The sequence below is a fragment of the Gossypium arboreum genome, chromosome 10, assembly GCF_025698485.1.
Source record: "Gossypium arboreum isolate Shixiya-1 chromosome 10, ASM2569848v2, whole genome shotgun sequence".
Lineage (NCBI taxonomy): Eukaryota > Viridiplantae > Streptophyta > Magnoliopsida > Malvales > Malvaceae > Gossypium > Gossypium arboreum.
In genome coordinates, this window is record NC_069079.1 from 4,157,629 (window position 1) to 4,178,246 (window position 20,618).

Here is a 20,618-nt window from a genome sequence, read left to right on the forward strand (position 1 = left end):
TAATTTTGTGAGACAAAGTCAGAATGAATTCGGGTTCCCTTGTTCTGACTTTGAAAATTCATAAAAAATTGAATAAAAATAATTATGGGCTTAAATTTATATTTCTAGAATCCTGGATGAGTCTATTTTCAAGAGAAACAAACGGGAACATCATCTGAATTCTGTATGAAGAGATAATTAATTTTTAGTGAAGAAGGGTAAGAACTGTCAGACAGCAGAACAGGGGTGACTTTAAAGAATAAACTGTACTTATTGGCTAAACCAAAAATTCTAAAAATTTTATGGTAAGAAGATATATGAGTCTAGTTTCAGAAAAATTTAACGGATCTTAATTTGAAGTTCTGTAGCTCGAGTTATAAATAATTTAGTGATTATGACTCAAATAGACAGCTTTGAATAAACTATAAATAATAATAGTTGAATTATAGAGAATGTTGCATATGAACATGAAATGTATTAAATTGATAATTAAATTTATTTATTTAGATCCAGAAGATTCAAATATGAAGCTAGGTCGAGGAAAGGAAAAAGTTCGGGATTAGTAGATTTTTTTTTTGTTTACAAACAAGTATCAAGGTAAGTTCGTGTAACTTGAATTATATTCTTAAATGCTTGAAATGTATGTTATTGATGTGAATATGATTTGAATGTTCATTGTATGAAAATTGATGAAACATTGATATATTTGATAAAAATGGGGAAGAAATCTCAGTTGAATGAAAGGAAATTTCGATGGATCTCTGAAAAAGAATTGACGGTAAAAAGGATCTAACCCGGATGGGTGATCCTATCCTGATATAGCCCTCCCGAAGAATATGTGTAAAATGGATTTAGCCCGGACGGGTAATCCGAATTAGGGTCTGAATTTAGCCTGGACTGGTAATTCAGATCCAAGCTCATTAGAGTAATTGTCGCTGTAGGGGATTTAGCCTGGACTGGTAATCCCGACAATACTCTATGAGTTTATATTATAGGGGATTTAGCCTGGACTGGTAATCCCACTGTAAGGATGAGGTTCGCGGGAGTGTGCTCTCTGAAATGGAAATGTGTGCACATTAATGTGAATTGACGGACCCGGGACTGTACACTAAAAGTATCGAAATTCCGATAAATTCAACTGGATAAATATGGAAAAATAACAAGGAAATGGAAATTATGATATTGATGAGCTCATCAATCATAGTATATATTATTGGTACTTGGAAATTATTGTACTAACTTGAATGTTGAGTTTGTGCATGTTAGGATAATATTGCATTGAATGGATATAGGAATGTTTATTGTATTTTATTGAAAATATTAGGTAAGTATAATTCTTGTTACATGAGCTTACTAAGCACAAAGTCCTTACCCCGTTTCCTTTTTCCCTGTTTTGTAGTGTTAAGAGCTCGGAGGTCGGATTTGGTCAGAGACACATCACACTATCAACCTTAGGATTTCGGTATATAAAGAAACTTTATTTTGGAAATCAATGACATGTATAAGCTAATAAAGTAAATGTTAACGTAAAATGAATGTAAAGTTAGCCATTAGTATGGTTAACAAACCTGGTTTTGGGTATGTGATGACGTTATTTTATAAATATGCATGAATTTTATCTTGAAAATATGTTGAATTGGATTGGTTGATGTGGATTGTTTTTGGTTTAAAATTTCAGGGAAGGTTAGATATCTATAAAGGGGTTATATTGAGTTAAAAAAAATTTAATTCGTAAACTCCGGTAATACTTCGTACCCTATTGCGGCAATGAATACGAGTAGGGGTATTACATAATGAGACTAGCTTTGAATGAAGGTTTTTTCAAAGGTGTCAAGATTAGCAGGAGAGGGCCACAGGTAACTCATCTCTTATTTGCCGATGATTGCATATTATTTGGGGAGGCAACATGTAGGGGGCTAATTTATTCAAAGAAATTTTACGTGAATATAGATTTTGTTCAGGCCAAAGTGTAAATTTTGAAAAATCAACAGTATTTTTTAGTAGAAACACAGTAGAGGAGGACAGAAGGATGGTTGTTAATATTTTGAGAGTTCATAGTTCTAATGAGCCGGAGCGTTATTTAGGGTTGCTGAATATGGTTGGAAGAAAGAAGAAGGAGTCTTTCTAAAATCTGAAGGACAGAATTAAAAAGCGCATCGACAATTGGAGTAACAGGTTTTTATCGCAGGGAAGGAAAGAAGTATTTATAAAGGCCATCTTACAAGCCATATCAACTTATACGATGGCATGCTTTCTATTACCAAAAATTTTATGTGATGAATTAGAAAATATTATAGTGAATTTTTTGTGGCAGAAACACCATAAGAAAAGGGGAATTCACTGGTGAGCTTGGAAAAGTCTTTGCGCGTTAAAAGAAAATGGGGGTTTAGGGTTTCAAAATCTTGGTCAATTTAAAATTGCACTATTAGCCAAACAGGGTTGGCGTCTCATTAATTTTCCAAATTCATTATTGGCCAGAGTTTTAAAAGCAAAGTACTTTCCGCAGACAAGTTTTTTAAATGCTGAGTTGGGAAATTTACCTTCACTCACTTGGAGACTCCAAAACAACAATTAAAAATCCCAAACAACAACAACAGATAAATCAATCATCGGAGCAATCATCCAAGATATTCAGAATAGGAAAAGGTGTTTTCATGAGATCCATTTCCAGCATATTCATAAATCAAAAAACTCAACGGCTCACAAACTTGCAAGGACTATGTTAGAAAGAAGAGAGACTGTGTACCTGATGCGAGAAGAATGGAGAGACCAAGAGAATGCTTTGGAAGGACGATGGAAACAATGGCCAAATTGAATAAGACTTGATGAAGAAAGTGAGTTTCAAAATAGATAGCAATCGATTTCTTATCTTCCTTGGGGAGTGCTATCGGTAGAAACGGATGGGATGGTGATAAAGGAAAAGTTGAATAGTCATGGGTGCCAGCCGTTCTTTGATTTGACTGGGGTAGGTTTCCTGTTTTTTCTAAATTTTGATTCATTTATTGTCTTTATCTTTTTCAAGTCAGTTTTATATTTTAAATATTTAGGAGGCCTATTAGTATAAACAATATTGAGGCCGATTTTCATTTTGAGTTTTTGTAACGCCCCCACGCCCGAAACCGTCACCGGAGTCAAGCTCGAGGTGTTACTAAACTTATCTTACCTTTTAAACAACTCTAAACCACTTGTTTTAATTTTCGGAATAAACTGTTTTTCTACATCATGGTTACTTAAAAATTCATTTCTCAAGTTTCAAAACTCAAAATTAAGATCCATAAATTTTTTATGAAACTAGACTCATATATCTATCTACTAATTTTTTTTCTAGAATTTTTGACTTAGCCAATTAGTACAGTTTATTAGTTAAAGTTACCCCTATTTTAGAATTCAACTGCAGTGGCCTCTACTTACTACGAACCACTTTTCTCTCTGTACAAAAATCATATGACTATACCGTTTGTTTCTATTAAAACTAGATTCAATAAGGATTCTAACCATATAAAGTAAACCACCTAATTATTTTTTTAAAATTTATGGTGAATTTCTAAAGTTGAAACAGGGGATCCAAAAATCGCTCTAGCCCTATTTCACTAAAACTCAGATATCTTATAAAATACAAAACCTTTACCAGTTTTGCTTAATCCATATGAAAATAGACACAATGAGCTTTAATTTCATATATTATTCACCATCAACCCATGTCTCTAAAATTTCTTGTGATTTTTCAAAATCACATTATTTCTGATACTTGAATCTGTTTTTAAGTTACTTTCACATTTTTCTTAGTTTTCATGTGATAGTTACTACTTATTCATACATACTATTAAACATGTATATCATCAGCCCTTCTATTAGTTAATCACTAGCAAGTATTTACACATCATTCATTGATCATATCATATCAAAAGAAACCAAGTTCCTATACATGCCATACACAAAACGAAACGTTTAACTATACCAATGTGATTTCTTCGATAGTGTGATCGGTCTCCGACGTTTCCTTCGATCCCCGAGTGGCTTGATAAGAACTATAAGAAAAATAAAATGAAGAGAGTAAGCACTAGGCTTAGTAAGCTTACATGCAAATAAATTACAACATTCAACATAATGAATAATTATACATAATATCACCTAGCCTCATAAACTTTCTTTACTTCTCATTTTCTACCTTCTTCTTTACTCATTTACCTTCTTTCTTACCTGACCTTTCACTATTCATAAATATAATCTACCTTCCATTTTGCTGATAATTCACTGTAATTTAACGTGTACAATGACCCGTTGAACCACTCGGAATACTAAGGATACGAGGGTCGTTCCTGTCTATCAATATCCTGCCAATGCCATGTCTTCGACATGGACTTACATGAATTATCCCTGTCTCCAATGCCATATATATATATATATATATATATATAATATGGGCTTACATGGCTCATTCTTGTCTCCAAAGCCATATAACTGATATGGACTTACATGGCTCATTTCTGTCCTGTCCTGTCCTGTCAACCCCAATATCCTAACATTCCTAAGGTTCAAACGGGGCTTCCTAATGCTTTTTCTCTGTCACTTAGCCTTTAATTCGACTTTAAATATTCTCAAAAAAAAATAAGTATATAAATGCTGGAAATTGACAATAATAATGTAAAATAAAAGAATATTGCATTTATTTACTGTAAACTTACCTCGTATGCAAAAAATAGCTACTTTTACCATTTCGTCCACAACTTGGTATTTTCCCATTTTAGCCCGAATTTCAGTTTTCCTTGCTCTATCATTTAAAATATAGTCTAATTAGGACTCAAATTATTCAAATTGACCCAAAATCATATTTTGTTAAAATTACAATTTTACCCCTAAACTTTTGCATATTTACACTTTTGCCCCAAAGCTCGTAAATTAAACTTCAGCCTATTTTCTTATGTTTTATGACATGCTGATCATTTTTCCCTTCTACGGCAGCATCAAATTCACACTCTAACATGCACTTATGACTATTAGGTATTTTTACCGATTAAGTTTTTTTACTCGTTTTTGCTTTAGTACAAGTTGTCTAACATAATTTAAAACCTCATATTCTATCATAAAACACCAAAATACACAAATTTCACCTATGGGTATTTTTCCAAATATGAACCCTAGGTTGAATTATTGCTAGCATAAGCTTAATCGAGCTATCGGGACACTAAAAACGTAAAAATTATTAAAACCGAGGCTAGAACGGACTTACAATCGAGCTTGGAAGCTTGAAAAACCCTAGCCATGGTTTCTCCTTGCTATATTCGGCCATGGGGTTGAAGACGAGCAAAATTGGCTTTTAATTTTGTATTTTAATTCATTTTACCCCTAAATGACCAAAATGCCCTTACTACTAAACTTTTCAAAAATTCCATCCATGTCGAATTTTTGTCCATAGACTTAGAAATTGGTAAAATTACTCTTCAAGGACCTCTAATTAATAATCTAATTCAATTTTATGCAAAATACTTCTAGAACACAAGTTTTGCAATTTATTCAATTTAGTCCCTAATTTCAAATTAAACACTTTATGCATAGAATTTCTTCACGAAATTTTCACACAATCATGTAAACATATCATAGACCTCAAAATAATAATAAAATAAATTTTTCTACCTCGAATTTATGGTTTCACAACTACTGTTCCGTTTAGGCCTTATTTCGGGATGTTACAGTTTTGGTTGTAAGTTGGTCTGAGCCCAGTTTGGTTAATGGGTTTTTTATACCTTTTTCATGATTTCTAATAAAATACTCAGTCATTTTAAGATCAAAAAAAAATGTTCAAATTAGTTAATATTATTATTTTTAATAAGAATATAAAAAAAATTATTATAAGTTATTGTTAATATTTTAATATATAAAATATAAATTTTAAATATTTTTAAGTAATAAATATTAATTATTTATAGAATTTAATTAGAACATATAAACTATATTTTAAATATTTGTAATTAGATATTAACACATTTATATTATTTTAAAAATATTTTTTATTTTTAATTAATGATTTTATGTGACACCCTAATTTGACCCTAGTCGAAAAGTGGTTTCGGGACCACAAAACCGAGTCACAAAAATAATTAATTGTTATATTTTATGCTTATTATTTATGAATAAGTATGTGTGAAAATTTCATGCTTTAAATTTTGTCATTTGGATGTGAAATAAATAAAAAGGGGCTTATGTGAAAAATCTTGAAAATGTCATAGGTTAATTGGAAGTGGCTAAAAAATTGCATGGTTTGAAGCATGAGGGACTTGCATGTCAAACATTCCTTTTTCTTGGTAGTGGACGGCAAGGATGGGCATGAATGACACATTTTGGCATTTTGTGCTTTGTATGTTAGTAAATAATGTTAATAATATATTTGTTTATATTAAAGAAAATGGTTTCATAAAATAGAAGTAATAAAAGTTAATGAAATAAATGAATAAAACATATTTGAGGTGAAAATAACAAGGCCATTTCTTCTTCTTCTTTCCGTGAGTTGAGAAAGAAAATAGAAACCTTTGAGCTTAGGGCATTCGGCAAAAGAAGGCTTCAAATAAGGTAAGGTTCATGTTATTTTCTTAGAAAAGTTGTGAATTTTGGTTGGTTTTGAAGCTTGCAACAAGACCCATGTGAAAATTTTTGTGTTCATGAAGCATGTAGCAATCGGTCATGAGCTTAATGGGGTATATTTTGTATGTTTGATGATTTTGGGAGGATAATTGATTCTAGTTGAGTATGAACAAACTAAATGTGCTTGATGGCTCAAATGAGCTTGGAAAGTTGGCCAATGTTGTTTAAGTTCATGAATTAGGCCATAATTTCATTCGGCCATGGAAATTGAGCAGGAAAAAAAAAATCTGGTGTGGGATATATGAAGCTGAAAATTTAGTTTGAAGTGTGGTAATTGTGTTAAAGATGAACATTAAACCTTTATGTTTTATGGTCTTGTAAGTTAGGTGTAAAACCCATGGCCTTTTTATGCTTGGCATGGAATTAGTGGTTAAATGATAATTTGAAATTTTGATGGTTTTATGGAGAAGGGGGCATTCGGAAATAGAGGTTAAATTATAATAACCTCACCTTAGTGAATTGAAGTAAAATTTGACTCTTTATAGGATTAAATTACCAATGACCGAATGTGATGAAATTGTCAAGAAATAAATTTGATTAAATGAGATTCGGTTAATGGTGGGTGTATAGAATAATTGAATGCTAATTTGATTAACTCTCTAATGGTTAAATGTGTTAAACCTTAAAGCATGATTTAGTTTAACCAAGGGAGAACTTGTATATTTGTAGGAGGGCATGTTTGAACGTGTATTGATAATTGATTTTGAAGGTTCAGCTTTATGCCTTGATAGTTGGTTTTGAAGTATATGATGTCTTGGTATAAATATATGTGCATTCGGTTACTTTCATAACATGCATTTAAAGTGTCCTTTGGATGCAATTGCTTATGCACTTGAGGGTATATGAGTTAATTTTCTTTATGGCAAATTTGGATAAGAAGCTAACTAATAATATTCTAAGGTAGTCATGTGGATAATCGGCTTTGTGAATATTATTAAAGGTGTAATTAGTTATATGCATAGGTCATCGGTAAAATTGACCACATAACTAGTATATGTATATAAGGCGACATGGTGATACCTAGGTAAATGTATTTGGGATGGTTTTTATGAAATACTGAATGTGTGCAGATGTATCGAGGTGTTGCCTTATGTATGAGTTTCATTGAGAAGATTTACCTTGTTGTTTTTAATGATATAACAAGGTGATTAAAATAGTTTAAATTTTGTTAATTAGACTCAAGAGCATAGAGGGGCAATTTTGGATAAAGAGAAAGTAAACGAATAGCCGTGGATATCTAGTCGTCGACCACTTCCGAGGTAAGTTTTAAGTGATTAAACGTTGAGTAAATTCAATCATAATAGGACATGATGAGTTGATTTAATAATATATGATGTGGCCATGTTATGTTCTAAGCTCAAATGGTAAGTTCTTAAGTGTTTGAGCTTGGGAATTTAAGTGTAATTTGAAATAGTCTGCTTAGGACAGCAGCAGTAACGTGACTTTAGAAAATCACCATAAATTTATGGACTTGAATTAGAGTCCGAATGAAACATGAAATTAAAGCTTAATGAGTCTAGTTTCTTATAAAAGAAACCGTGTAAGCAAAGGAATTTCCGATAATAAGATATTTAAAGTTGTGTGAGACAGTGCAGAATGACACTGTAATCCTCTGTTCTGTTTTTAGAAAATCATTATAAATTGTACAAAAATTTTTAAAAGACAAAATTTATATTCTAGATGCCTTAGTGAGTCTAGTTTCAAATGAAATAAACTATAACATATTTTGAATTTTGTACAATGAGAAATTTGATTCGTAGTGAAGAGTGGTCAGCATAGTCAAACAGTGAAATATTGGAAACTTGAAGAAAAATCTGGCATTGATTGGCCAAACCAAAAATTCTGAAAATTTGTTAGATAAAATATGTATGAGTCTATTTTAGGAAAATTAACGGAACTTCATTTGGAGTTTCGTAGCTCCATTCTGAATAATTTAATGACTGTTGCTCAGGAAAAACAGCTTGTGCTGAATTTGTGATTATGTTGTAAACCTTAATAAAACTATTTGAGTTGCTTATAAGCTATCGATTAAATATTGGTAATCAAAGTACCAAATCCAGATTAAAGTGAAGCTATAAGCCGTAAATGACTAGTATTCCTAGTCAATTTTGTTATGATGAAATTGATGTACAAGGTGTGTATATGTGATAAGGCCTAATGGCCGATGTGATGAATGTGAAAGTGCATATATGTGATAAGGCCGAATGGCCAATGTGATGAATGTGAAAGTGTGTATATGTGATAAGGCCTAATGGCCGATGTGATGAATGTGAAAGTGCATATATGTGATAAGGCCGAATGGACAATGTGATGAATGTGAAAGTGTGTATATGTGATAAGGCCTAATGGCCGATGTGATAAATGTGAAAGTGCATATATGTGTGATAAGGCCGAATGGCCAATGTGATGAATGTGAAAGTGTGTATATGTGATAAGGCCTAATGGCCGATGTGATGAATGTGAAAGTGTATATATGTGATAAGGCCGAATGGCCAATGTGATGAATGTGAAAGTGTATATATGAGATAAGACCTAATGGCCAATGTGATGAATGTGAAAGTGTATATATGAGATAAGACCTAATGGCCGATGTGATGGATGTGAAGGTGTATATATGTGATAAGGCCGAATGGCCAATGTGATGGATGTGAAAGTGTATAAATGTGATAAGTCTCAAAGGGCATTTGTGTCAGTACTATATCCGAGTTAAAACCCCGCAGGCTTTATGCGAGAATATTATCCTGATTAATGTCCGTAGGCTTCGTGCTCGTACTATATCCGAGCTTTAAAGACCCGATGGCTAAATGCTAGGATTCAAGTAAGACTTTGGTATTGAGTATCTGCAATAAGTTACCATCAAATAAGTATTATGTATTTAAGATGTTCAGGTACGTATTACTTACTCATCGGTGGAGTGATTTCGAGGTGAATTATCAGTATCAAAGAGGTAGGTAAATGTGATTAATATTATAACTCCAAATATGAGAATGATCTAATTTGTAATGGTATGCTTGTATAATGAAGTATGTGACGAAATATTCTTATGTATTAGTGCATATTCTGCCCAAAAGCCTTATGATTTGAGTATGGGTTGGGTTCAGCTAGATGTGCCAGTACAAGGTAAGGATTATGTTTTGTAAGCTTACGTATATGTGATAAGGAATATGTTTGGTTCTTTATGTGCCTACGGTAATTTAGTACTTGTCATGTTGAAATACTTAAAAATATGGATGTGATTATGAACAAGTGGAAAGGATTATTGAAAGTTGAAAATTGATGAAGAATGTGCTTTGGAAATATTTGACCATCTAGGTCATTATCATTCAAAGTATATATGTGATGACCAAGTGATGCGTTTATTGATATTATAGTTAGAGATGAAGCTCTAGATTAACTTCATCGAGCAGTTGAAATGAATGACTAATGATAGTGAATGAGAACACTTTGTTTTGCTTAAAACTTACTAAGCTTACAAAAGCTTACTCTGTTCGATCATGTTTTAGTTTATAGGTTGTGGATTCTGACTACCAGTTCGGGGATCATCAGCACTTCGTCACACTATCTACCATTACGGCAACTATGTAATTAGACTTAGCTTATGGCATGTATAGGATAGACAATATAGTAGAATGATATTTTGACTATTGTATATAAGCCATATGAAAATGGCATCTTTTGAATGTTTACTTATAGAAGTTTACATTTTATCCCTGGCTGTGTATAGTGTTTATCCAAATGAATGATCTTAAAAAAAAAAAAAGGTTGTACCGTTCTGTCATGAGTTACAAGTCCGGTAATGCCCCTTACTTATTCCGGCGATGGTTACGGAATAGGGGTGTTACATTTTATTGGTATCAGAGCTACGGTTTAGTCGATTCTAGGACTAACGTAGCACGTGTGAGTCTAGCTATACATGCCATAAAGTGATAAAATGATAGTGTGATGATTTCTGGCAGTTAAAAAGTGTTTTTCGTATAATAATAAATTTTGATCCTGAACGAGCTGTGGCAGATGGTATTGAGGGCATTGGAACATGCTTATGATGTGTCAAAATTGAGAAAAGAGTAGATTACGAATATGATATGCTATGTGAAATGTACTTGTTGATTTTGCTATATGCCTTTTTCGAATGATGCAATGAATTTTATGATATGCATATATCATGTGCGAACTAGAAGTATAAGCCCTAAGGTATGTGATAAATTTAGTAAGTTTTAAGTAATTAAGTTTAGTATAAAAGTTAGAATGGCATATTATAAAGGTATGATATATGAATCATGGCCCATTGATCTTACTTTACTCAAATTTGTTTACGAGATAGTTGTATATAAAGCATGTATCCGAATGATCATTAGAAAATAAACTGTGAGAATTAGGTGGATATGTGATCCTTGTATATATAGATCGAATATCAAATGAAAGTTATACATTATGTGCTTGTATACGAATAAAGAAAATGAAATGCCAACGTGATAAATTAGTGAAATGTATACTTGATGGATAAATATGCATAAAAGTTCAGTATGTTATATCCGGGCTAAGTCCCGAAGAGCATTCGTGCTGGTGATGTATCTGGGCTAAGTCCCGAAGAGCATTCGTGCTGGTGATATATCCGGACTAGGTTCCGAAGAGCATTCGTGCTGGTGATGTATCCGGGCTAAGTTCCGAAGAGCATTCGTGCTGGTGATGTATCCGGGTTAAGTCCCGAAGAGCATTCTTGCTGGTGATATATCCGGGCTAAGTCCCGAAGAGCATTCGTGCTGGTGATGTATCCGGGCTAAGCCCCGAAGGCATTCGTGCTTGGACAAAATCCGGATTTGAGGTCCGAAGGCCTTTGTGCTGAAATTATTTATGGGTTAAAGTTCTGCAGGTCTTGTACTAGTGATGTGTATTCGGGTCTTCGGGCCTAGCAGGCTTAATGCCAGTGATGCGAGCCAAGTTTAATGTTCTTCATTATATGAATTCAAAGTTAAATGAAAAGATATTTTTAAAGTGTACATACTTGATGTTTATAGACTTGGTTAAGTCATTTCAATGTGTGACAACAAATGAATAAGAGGCACTATGTGTGCAAATGATTAGAGGCACTGAGAGTGCGAGTTCTTCAACCGAGCACTATGTGTGTGAGATCGGTCAGTAGACATTAAGTGAGTAAAACGAGATTAATGTAAGACCTCGTAGGGAACGAAGGCATTGAGTTAAGATGGTGGATATGTTGTTAAGAAATGAATTCATGTTATAAATGTGTTACGGATTTAGTCTATGGGATGCTTGGTATATAAATTGCTAAATGACCCCAATTTTTGTTAATCATGTTCAAGAAATTATTTCGATTAAGTTCAACATTTGGAAGTCTATAAGAATTTTTGATGAATGCTGATAATTTTGGATATATGGGTTATGTACTAAAATAAATCCCATGCCGGTATACTATATGAGGATTTATGCCTAATCGACTGTATATGGATAGCGTTAACGGTGATTGAATGTGCTGAACGAATTAAATGTTCAGGTATGTAGAAGTTGATTTTCTGTCGGAAACAGGTTAAGTTGAATATTGAGATATGATGGAGTTATAAAGGATATTTATTGAGATGTTTGAGTATATGTGTATTTTCGGTCAGGTTACAGCTTATACATGAATAAAAATGTGAGTTACGAATATGTGGGTTGATGATATGAATTATACATGTTAATATGTGATTTATATGTGTTTGAAATGCATTTGTGAATTAAATTAAGTGATTATTGCTTATGAAATCAAGGAAATGAGATATATGTGCATACTTGTAGAAGTGTTTATGTATTTGTTTTAAGATAAGAAAATGATTTTATAGACCGATGCGAAATCAATAATGAATTACAATTGCTATCAATGAGCTAATGTCTTTGTGGATATAATTCAATAAGAGAACGTTATCCTAACCTATGCATCAGTGGAAATTTTCGGGGATGAAAATCCCTAAAGGGGGGGAGAGTTGTGACACCCCTAATTTGACCCTAGTCGAAAAGTGGTTTCGGGACCACAAAACCGAGTCACAAAAATAATTAATTGTTATATTTTATGCTTATTATTTATGAATAAGTATGTGTGAAAATTTCATCTTGTAAATTTTGTCATTTGGATGTGAAATAAATAAAAAGGGCTTATGTGAAAAATCTTGAAAATGTCATAGGTTAATTGGAAGTGGCTAAAAATTGCATGGTTTGAAGCATGAGGACTTGCATGTCAAACATTCTTTTTCTTGGTAGTGGACGGCAAGGATGGGCATGAATGACACATTTTGGCATTTTGTGCTTTGTATGTTAGTAAATAATGTTAATAATATATTTGTTTATATTAAAGAAAATGGTTTCATAAAATAGAAGTAATAAAAGTTAATGAAATAAATGAATAAAACATGTTTGAGGTGAAAATAACAAGGCCATTTCTTCTTTTTCTTGCCGCGAGTTGAGAAAGAAAATAGAAACCTTTGAGCTTAGGGCATTCGGCAAAAGAAGGCTTCAAATAAGGTAAGGTTCATGTTATTTTCTTAGAAAAGTTGTCAATTTTGGTTGGTTTTGAAGCTTGCAACAAGACCCATGTGAAAATTTTTGTGTTCATGATGCATGTAGCAATCGGTCATGAGCTTAATGGGGTATATTTTGTATGTTTGATGATTTTGGGAGGATAACTGATTCTAGTTGAGTATGAACAAACTAAATGTGCTTGATGGCTCAAATGAGCTTGGAAAGTTGGCCAATGTTGTTTAAGTTCATGAATTAGGGCATAATTTCATTCGCCATGGAAATTGAGCATGGAAAAAAAATCGTGTGGGATATATGAAGCTGAAAATTTAGTTTGAAGTGTGGTAATTGTGTTAAAGATGAACATTAAACCTTTATGTTTTATGGTCTTGTAAGTTAGGTGGAAAACCCATGGCCTTTTTATGCTTGGCATGGAATTAGTGGTTAAATGAGTTATGAACCTATTATAATTTGAAAATTTGATGGTTTTATGGAGAAGGGGGCTTTCGAAAATAGAGGTTAAATTATAATAACCTCACCTTAGTGAATTGAAGTAAAATTTGACTCTTTATAGGATTAAATTACCAATGACCGAATGTGATGAAATTGTCAAGAAATAAATTTGATTAAATGAGATTCGGTTAATGGTGGGTGTATAGAATAATTGAATGCTAATTTGATTAACTCTCTAATGGTTAAATGTGTTAAACCCTAAAGCATGATTTAGTTTAACCAAAGGAGAACTTGTATATTTGTAGGAGGGCATGTTTGAACGTGTATTGATAATTGATTTTGAAGGTTCGGCTTTATGCCTTGATAGTTGGTTTTGAAGTATATGATGTCTTGGTATAAATATATGTGCATTCGGTTACTTTCATAACATGCATTTAAAGTGTCCTTTGGATGCAATTGCTTATGCACTTGAGGGTATATGAGTTAATTTTCTTTATGGCAAATTTGGATAAGAAGCTAACTAATAATATGCTAAGGTAGTCATGTGGATAATCGGCTTTGTGAATATTATTAAAGGTGTAATTAGTTATATGCATAGGTCATCGGTAAAATTGACCACATAACTAGTATATGTATATAAGGCGATATGGTGATACCTAGGTAAATGTATCTGGATGGTTTTATGAAATCTTGAATGTGTGCGTATGTATCGAGGTGTTGCCTTATATATGAGTTTCATTGAGAAGATTTACCTTGTTATTTTTAATGATATAACAAGGTGATTAAAATAGTTTAAATTTTGTTAATTAGACTCAAGAGCATAGAGGGGCAATTTTGGATAAAGAGAAAGTAAACGAATAGCCGTGGATATCTAGTCGTCGACCACTTCCGAGGTAAGTTTTAAGTGATTAAACGTTGAGTAAATTCAATCATAATAGGACATGATGAGTTGATTTAATAATATATGATGTGGCCATGTTATGTTCTAAGCTCAAATGGGAAGTTCTTAAGTGTTTGAGCTTGGGAATTTAAGTGTAATTTGAAATAGTCTGCTTAGGACAGCAGCAGTAATGTGACTTTAGAAAATCACCATAAATTTATGGACTTGAATTAGAGTCCGAATGAAACATGAAATTAAAGCTTAATGAGTCTAGTTTCTTATAAAAGAAACCGTGTAAGCAAAGGAATTTCCGATAATGAGATATTTAAAGTTGTGTGAGACAGTGCAGAATGACACTGTAATCCTCTGTTCTGTTTTTAGAAAATCATTATAAATTGTACAAAAATTTTTAAAAGACAAAATTTATATTCTAGATGCCTTAGTGAGTCTAGTTTCAAATGAAATAAACTATAACATATTTTTAATTTTGTACAATGAGAAATTTGATTCGTAGTGAAGAGTGGTCAGCATAGTCAAACAGTGAAATAGTGGAAACTTGAAGAAAAATATGGCATTGATTGGCCAAACCAAAAATTCTGAAAATTTGTTGGATAAAATATGTATGAGTCTATTTTCATGGAAAATTAACGGCACTTCATTTGGAGTTTCGTAGCTCCATTTACGAATAATTTAATGACTGTTGCTCAGGAAAAACAGCTTGTGCTGAATTTGTGATTATGTTGTAAACCTTAATAAAACTATTTGAGTTGCTTATAAGCTATCGATTAAATATTGGTAATCAAAGTACCAAATCCGTATTAAATTGAAGCTATAAGCCGTAAATGACTAGTATTCCTAGTCAATTTTGTTATGATGAAATTGATGTACAAGGTGTGCATATGTGATAAGGCCTAATGGCCGATGTGATGAATGTGAAAGTGCATATATGTGATAAGGCCGAATGGCCAATGTGATGAATGTGAAAGTGTGTATATGTGATAAGGCCTAATGGCCGATGTGATGAATGTGAAAGTGCATATATGTGATAAGGCCGAATGGCCAATGTGATGAATGTGAAAGTGTGTATATGTGATAAGGCCTAATGGCCGATGTGATGAATGTGAAAGTGCATATATGTGATAAGGCCGAATGGCCGATGTGATGAATGTGAAAGTGCATATATGTGTGATAAGGCCGAATGGCCAATGTGATGAATGTGAAAGTGTGTATATGTGATAAGGCCTAATAGCCGATGTGATGAATGTGAAAGTGTATATATGTGATAAGGCCGAATGGCCAATGTGATGAATGTGAAAGTGTATATATGAGATAAGACCTAATGGCCAATGTGATGAATGTGAAAGTGTATATATGAGATAAGACCTAATGGCCGATGTGATGGATGTGAAGGTGTATAAATGTGATAAGGCCGAATGGCCAATGTGATGGATGTGAAAGTGTATAAATGTGATAAGTCCCGAAGGGCATTTGTGTCAGTACTATATCCGGGTTAAAACCCCGCAGGCTTTATGCGAGAATATTATCCTGATTAATGTCCGTAGGCTTCGTGCTCGTACTATATCCGAGCTTTAAAGACCCGACGGCTAAATGCTAGGATTCAAGTAAGACTTTGGTATTGAGTATCTGCAATAAGTTACCATCAAATAAGTATTATGTATTTAAGATGTTCAGTACGTACACTTACTCATCGGTGGAGTGATTTGAGGTGAATTATCGAGATCAAAGAGGTTGGTAAATGTGATTAATATTATAACTCCAAATATGAGAATGATCTAATTGGTAATGGTATGCTTGTATAATGAAGTATGTGATGAAATATTCTTATGTATTAGTGCATATTCTGCCCAAAAGCCTTATGATTTGAGTATGGGTTGGGTTCAGCTAGATGTGCCAGTACAAGGTAAGGATTATGTTTTGTAAGCTTACGATATGTGATAAGGAATATGTTTGGTTCTTTATGTGCCTACGGTAATTTAGTACTTGTCATGTTGAAATACTTAAAAATATGGATGTGATTATGAACAAGTGGAAAGGATTATTGAAAGTTGAAAATTGATGAAGAATGTGCTTTGGAAATATTTGACCATCTAGGTCATTATCATTCAAAGTATATATGTGACAGACCAAGTGATGCGTTTATTGATATTATAGTTCGAGATGAAGCTCTAGATTAACTTCATCGAACAGTTGAAATGAATGACTAATGATAGTGAATGAGAACACTTTGTTTTGCTTAAAACTTACTAAGCTTACAAAAGCTTACTCTGATCGATCATGTTTTGGTTTATAGGTTGTGGATTCGACTACCGGTTGGGATCATCAAGACTTCGTCACACTATCTACCATTACGGCAACTATGTAATTAGACTTAGCTTATGGCATGTATAGGATAGACAATATAGTAGAATGATATTTTGACTATTGTATATAAGCCATATGAAAATGGCATCTTTTGAATGTTTACTTGTAGAAGTTTACATTTTATCCCTGGCTGTGTATAGTGTTTATCCAAATGAATGATCTTAAAAAAAAAAAAAAGGTTTTACCGTTCTATCATAAGTTACAAGTCCGGTAATGCCCCTTACTTATTCCGGCGATGGTTACGGGATAGGGGTGTTACATTTTAACACATTTGTAATTAAGCACTAAGAAAAAAAAAGGGGGAAGTACTATGTTATTAGAGGGGTGAAAAAATTATTAAGCACCAAAAGTGCTTTTGGGAGAGGAAAAGCTAAAACTTTTAACTTCTCCTTTTCAAGAGTGTTTTTCAAAAATGCTTCTGAAAAACAAAAAAAAATTAGCCAAAAATAGCTTGTTTAGCACAACTTTTCTTTCAAAAGTACTTTTGGAGCCAAAAGTATTTTTTTAGCACTACTAAACAAGCCCTTAATCACTTTTTAGGGGTATGCTCAATTTTTTAAACTGAGTTTTTGGGGCATTTTGGATGGACTGGCCTTATTACAAGATCAAGGTTTGGATAGGATCTTGATCTAAATTGATAGTCTGGAGATAGTCCAAGCAATCCAAAAGAAAACTTCAGCAAACCCAAATTCAACCTTCATCATGCGAATTCAAAAGTTGTTAGGGAACAAAGAACTTTAGGTGGTAAGACGCATACCTAGGGAGACTAATCATGTTGCTGATCGAATTACCAATATGATTTCTGCGAATATGGAGGGGTACATGATTTGGCAACAGTTCCTATGGAATTACTTGAAGCCTTTGATAGTGATAAAACTAACTGTGCTTTTGACATTGTTAGTTTAGTTGTTTATGGTATTTGTTTATTCAAAAAATATCGAAAGAGAAATAGTGAATTAATTTGTAAGTTAAGAATACCCTTAATCACATTAGCCTTCAATAACTAGGAAGTAAATGAGATTTGACTTAACAAATAAATCAATGCCAAGATCAAGTGGCTTGCCTTTGCTTAAATATGATAAAGATGATTAGATGATCATTTATTTTATTAAACTAAAGTTTGATTACAAGGACACATAATTAAATAATGATGTGAATTTTAGTAAAACAGTTTAGGTAAATTTATTAAAGTGTGTGTATATGTACGGAACATCACGGTATTAGGTTATGTTCAAAGGTATTTTTCTTGGAAGGTTTAAAAGTCAGAAAAGGTGTATAGTATTATTTGCAAAATGCATGCAAATGGAAACACATGAAGACACATGCCACAACGTGTGGGTCTTTACTCTCTATATTTATTTCTTTTATAATCAGAGATCAGATCTAAAGTGTTAACTAATGCACGATTGCACATGAACATTAGCTTCATATCACACATTAAGATAAGATAAGATATCATCACCCCCTCCCTCTTTTCTATTTCATTCTTCATAAATAATCCTAACACCAACATAACAATGTCATATAACAAAAGATGAACACTCTTCTTCTAACAAGAAAATATTTTACACAACTATCTAATCAGAATACAAGACGAGTGAATAAAAACCTTAATAAATAAAAGATGTCATACACAAAAACGAGCTTCATTTCAAGTCTTTTATTTTACATCATCTTCTTCGTACAAGAATATCCATAACCTAAATAACCGTAAAAATATATATTTTTAATTAAATTGATGAATTAAACTAATATTCCAAAGACTATCTAATTTAATATTCAATCTAATTCTTTTTAAGGTAGTTTATATAGATAAGTTATCCAACTCCAACTCATCAATCTGATTATTATTTATGATAGAACATTTTTAAAGAAGAAAAAAAGTCACTAAAAATTAATTAAAACATACTAATAACAGGTTGTACTATCATTGTTATTAGCAAACCCAAATCTAAATCCAACTCATTAAAATCTATACAAAATGCTTATATCATTAGTTTCATCAATAGATCATAATTATTCAATTATTAGTATACGCCACCTACACCATAGCTCAACTACAAGAAAATGGATGCAAATTCTCGATTTATAATCTTATTATTGCATTTGCATTTCAAATTATTCAATAACATAATAATAATCTTCTCCATCTCATAAACAACTTTTTTCAAACATTTCTATTTTTTTATTTGTATGAGATTTATCATAAAAAACTTTCCAGATTTATAAGAATAGAATCGAATCAAACAGTTGAATTTATTAAAAGAAAATAAATGATTTAATCCGATAGAATAAATTATTATGAATCGATTAAAAAACGGAAATTCAACTAGTTATAAATTATTTATTGTGTAATCAATTAAACCGAAAATTTATGCATATTTCACCTATTGTGTTACAAGAATTCTTGACAAATATCGACATATCCTTGGAACCATATAAATGGTTAGTAGAAGATAATTTTTATTTTAAATTGCTTGTACGAAACTAGGGTTTGGAGATTCCTAAGTTACACAAAAATTGTTGGGTAGTTGTTTAAGATATATGTCAACTATTTAACTTCTTATTGTCAAAAATAAAGATATTTTATCCATCATTTTGTTGGGAATATTATTAGATTCACCTACATTTATTTACTATTTTATTTAATCTGACCAAAATGTCCATTTTAAATAGATTTATTCATGAGTCGAGTTCAAGAAAAAATTTTAGGCTCATTTGATAGGATCAGGCCAAAAAATGAACTTATATTTAAACCCGGCCTAGATAAAAATACTAAAACTTGAGCCTGATTAGACCATATTAAATATTTTTATATAAAAATTATAATACTCATAAACATTAAAAATAAATATTTCCCAGCAAATTGAAAATAAATTTTAAAAATCTTTATACTTAAATAACACTAACATATTCAAACAATAATAACAAAATAATAGTAACAAAACAATGAGAAAATAACATTTTTTTCTTTTTACAAATTAGGGTTGAGGTAAGTTAAAAAAAGTCTTACTCGAGGCTTGGCTCATTTTTTAAATGGGTCTTATTTTTTTCCAAGCTCATTTTTCGAACCTATATTTTTATCCAAACCCTTCTATTTTTCAAATGAACTGTTGTAATTCTAGCAAATGTAGTGAAATTACAAGTGAATAAACCTTTTATTGTTTAATAGATTTGGTCTTCATGCATATTTTATTACCTTGGAAAAGATGCTTCATTGATCAAACTAACCTTTGCACTGTGGAACATACATATCATATGTTACTACCAATCATATTTTTATCCTTAAAATTATTGGATTTCTATTAGATACGCAATTAAATTTTAAAAATTACAATTTTAAAAAGTTGTCATATAAATTTTTAATATAATTTAAGTATTTTAAATAATTTTTATTTTATTATAGCAAATAATTATCGAAAAATTATCTATATATGCAATTTAACTTTAAAAAAGGGTAATTATCAAAAAAAAAGTTAATATTCATTAGAGGCTTATATCAGAAAAACAGGGGCGAAGCTAGGGGCTGGCATGGCCCAGACCCCCTCTAAAATGTAAAATTATATTTTAGGCCTTTGAAATTTTTAAAAATTTTAAATTAGTAAAGATAAAATTATACTTTTGTCCCTCCTAAAATTATAAAAATTCAATTTAATCTTTTACAAATTATAAAAATATAAACTATAAAAAATTAAAATTTTATCCGCCCCCTAAAGAATTTTTCTGGCTTCACCCTGCAAAAAAATATTTGTACGATAATCTATCAAATTCCATTTTA

At 31.8% G+C, this 20,618-nt stretch overlaps 1 long non-coding RNA gene across 1 annotated transcript; it reads left to right on the plus strand.

Annotated features, from left to right (window-relative positions):
* Positions 1-6,425: 6,425 nt before the first annotated feature.
* LOC128281745 (uncharacterized) lies at positions 6,426-10,233 on the plus strand. Its single transcript, XR_008272009.1, has 3 exons — positions 6,426-6,546; positions 7,795-7,877; positions 10,129-10,233. It is a non-coding gene; the product is annotated as an uncharacterized LOC128281745 (long non-coding RNA).
* The last annotated feature ends 10,385 nt before the right edge of the window (positions 10,234-20,618 follow it).